Below are 3,571 nucleotides of genomic sequence, written 5' to 3'. Positions count from 1 at the left end.
GCCAAGCCACAGCTGGCTGGGCCTGTCAGAAGCTGCTGCATCTTAACGACAAGTAAAAGGCTGAGCAAATTGAAAAGATGAAGAACGCGATGCCCCGGAGCAAACCGCCGTCTTCCAGGCTAGAGAGACAGGCAAGACGTAGACACAAAGAATCATGGCGCAGGAGAGCAGAAATCAGCAGGCAGAAATCGCTGCAGCATCGCGGCAGGGTGGGAAACTTGAACCCTAATTGGCAGTACTTGGACAGTTAGTGTAGATGAATCTGAGTCAAAAACCCCAGGGTTTGTGGGGGGTGAGGGGGGAAAACTCAGCCAGGAAAGGGTTTGTTGTACAAACAGTAAGAGGAGCTGAGTTCCATTTCTAGAACACAGGTAAAATAACAAACAAACAAGAAAACACCTGGGTGTGGTGACACATGTGTGTAATCCCGGTGCTGGGGACAGGGGAGACTGGTAGATCTCTGGGACTGGTTGCCCACTGGTCTAGCCAACTGGCCTTCCAGGCTAGGAAGAGCCCCTTTTGAGGATGGGGAGGGAGGGGTAGTATCTAGAAATGACACCTGAGGTTGTCCTCTGCCTTCCAAACACATGCATACATGTGCATGTGCACACATACACACACACACACACACACACACCCCAGCACATATAAACTCTAGAGGACCCACTCTGGGCTGGAGGGGGAGGGTATAACATGAACTTCACCTGCTGGAACCTTAGCTGATTCTTACAATTAACACTGAAGGAAAATTTCCCCATTCTTCTGGCAGGAGTAGGGGAAGGAGCTATTGTGAAATGTAAATGTGTGTCGCATAATAATTGGATTATGTTCTCGGAAGTATGTCATCAGGCCATTCTGTTGTAGGAACATTATGACGTGCACTTTCGCGAATTAGATGAGATGGGTCAGTCCTGGGCTCTTGACGCAATCAAGAAATGAGGGAGGCACTGGGGAGACAGCCCCGTCAGAGGGTGCCTGGCACACAAGCATGAGGGGCATCTATGTCACAGCTGAGCGTGGCTGTACGTGGCTGTCACCCTAGTGCTAGCATGGCAGAGGCTGGCAGACCCCCAGAGCTTGATGGCCGAGCAGCCAAGCTAGGCAGTCAGCTCTGGGTTGACTGAGAGACCCTGACTCAAAAGATAAGGTGGAGAGCAATAATAGGAGATATTCAACATCAATCTCTGGCCCCTACTTATACACACACACACACACACACACACACACACACACACACACACTAAGTAAAAGTAACTTTAGAGCCGGGCGGTGGTGACGCACGCCTTTAATCCCAGCACTCGGGAGGCAGAGCCAGGCGGATCTCTGTGAGTTCGAGGCCAGCCTGGTCTCCAAAGCGAGTTCCAGGAAAGGCGCAAAGCTACACAGAGAAACCCTGTCTCGAAAAAACCAAAAAAAAAAAAAAAAAAAAAAAAAAAAAAAAAAGTAACTTTAGAACGAAGGGAGGGAAGAGGGAAGAGATTAAAAAGCACTCAGACACTTTACTCAAGAAAGCTTACCTGGAGTCCGTAAGCACACAAGATATTTGATATCACCAGCCATCAGGGAAAGGCAAGCTAACAGCCCAAGGAGACCACACATCCAGCTCAAGGCGCAGCACAAATGTGGAGGACACCGAGGAGTGGCTGGTTCTCTCACACATTGCTGGGGGACTGGAAAATGGCAACTACCCTGGTAAACAGTCTGGCAGTGCATTACAGCTTGGTGATAGTCCTTCCCGGTCTGTATCTGAAGGAAAATGAAAATGTATGTTCCTTTGCATGTATTTATTATCTATGTTAAGAATCACCCAAGGGTATGGCTGGGGCTGGGGCTCAGTTGGACCTAGAAGTGGTACATAGAAGTCCTAGGTTCAATCCCCAGCATTGCAAGAGTTAAAAATAAAAAAAAATGGGAACCATTTTCTTGCAGTTGCCTTGACAAGAACCATCCAAACCTGTAAACAACCTAAATGTCCTTCTGCAGGCAAATGGATATACAAACTGTGGTATGTCTACACCATGGACTCAGTAACAAAGAGACATAGACTGTGGAAACACTCCAATGTCACTGAATCTCAGAAGCCTTGTACGCAAAAGGACAAGAAAGAACAGCACATGCTGTGTTACTCTGTCATACAACATTCTGGGGAAAGCACTGCTTTGAGGATGGAAGGTAGAATAGTATTTGCCTGAGGCTGGAGGTCAGAAGAGGGATCGACTGTGAAGGATATTGGTGAATATCTTAGAGTGACGGGGCTCTTCAGTAGCTTTGTTGTTATAGTGGTTACAGGCCATACAGATTTGCCAAACTTCAGGATCACCAGCCAGGTGAATGACGATGTTGGTCCCTAACACAAGGCTCACTGAGAGAAGAGCAGGTTTCAGGGGTGTAAACCCAATGGTTCTTTTTCAGACTGTTGGCTGTAGAAGCCCAGTAGCGACTTACTTTCTTTTCTGTTGCTATGATATAATAAACGTTGCCATGACAAAAGCAACTCATGGGAGAAAGGGTTTATTCTGGCTCACAGTTCCGGGTTCCAGTCCATCAGAGCAGGGAAGTCACAGCAAGAGAAGCTTGAGAGCTGGTCATGTTACAGCCACAATCAAGAACAGGGAATAATAAATTAATGCATGCAGGCTAATGCTCACCTTGCCCTTTCCAATTTACACAGTCCAGAATCTTCTGCTCAGGGAATGGTCCTGCCCACAATGGGCAGGTCTTCTTACCTCAATTAGATCCCTCACAGACATCCTCAGAGGTTAACCTTCAGCTAGACGATCCTCACAGGTATGCCCAAAAGCCTTCTTCTTGGGTGTTCAGTTGACCGTGAATATTAACCATCATAGACACCAAAGGGGGAATTGTATCTATGACCCTAGAGTTCAGGAAAGAAGTCCAAAGCAGAAAAAGAATTGGGAGTTATAAGCATTTTGATAAATTTTTTTGTTTTGTTTTTTTTTTTTGTTTTGTTTTTGTTTTTGTTTTTCGAGACAGGGTTTCTCTGTGTAGCTTTGCGCCTTTCCTGGGACTCGCTTGGTAGCCCAGGCTGACCTCAAACTCACAGAGATCCGCCTGGCTCTGCCTCCCGAGTGCTGGGATTAAAGGCGTGCGCCACCACCACCCGGCCAAGCATTTTGATAATATTTTTATGTCATAACCACATCATCAACAATCAGCATATCAGTGTCACCTGTTACTTCTGTCCTGGGTGGTAGGTATAGACTAGAGAGTGTGTTTTCTTCATTGGTGTTGATATAGACAGGAATGAGATGGAAGCTATTTGCTCAGGGTGACTGTGTATCTAGGCAAAGGCAAACTGTCTACAAACAGAACTTTTACCTGTAACCCACTTATTTTGTGAGCACTGAGTTCAAATCAGGACTAAATGCCTCGAGATTGTGAACCACTTTGAGCTACAGAGGAATGTTAGAGTCGATGAGTCCTATAAAAATAATTTATTGTCCATCTGCCTGTGTGCATGTAACTCATAAGCACTGCAAGAAAATTGAAAACATATTTTTAATGTATGAAAATTGGCAGAGCAATAGATAGTAGGGGAAATAATATACTA

At 46.0% G+C, this 3,571-nt stretch overlaps 1 long non-coding RNA gene across 1 annotated transcript; it reads right to left on the bottom strand.

Moving 5' to 3' along the window:
- Positions 1–1,495: 1,495 nt before the first annotated feature.
- LOC128109502 (uncharacterized) lies at positions 1,496–2,870 on the bottom strand. The gene is made up of 3 exons (XR_008217826.1): positions 2,727–2,870; positions 2,446–2,581; positions 1,496–1,746 (listed from the first exon to the last, which is right to left on the bottom strand). It is a non-coding gene; the product is annotated as an uncharacterized LOC128109502 (long non-coding RNA).
- Positions 2,871–3,571: the final 701 nt, after the last annotated feature.

This window comes from Peromyscus californicus, unplaced genomic scaffold (genome assembly GCF_007827085.1).
Source record: "Peromyscus californicus insignis strain IS unplaced genomic scaffold, ASM782708v3 Scaffold_14__1_contigs__length_90479793_seg_2, whole genome shotgun sequence".
In the NCBI taxonomy this organism is placed as follows: Eukaryota; Metazoa; Chordata; class Mammalia; order Rodentia; family Cricetidae; genus Peromyscus; species Peromyscus californicus.
This window is presented reverse-complemented; position numbering and strand designations above follow the sequence as displayed.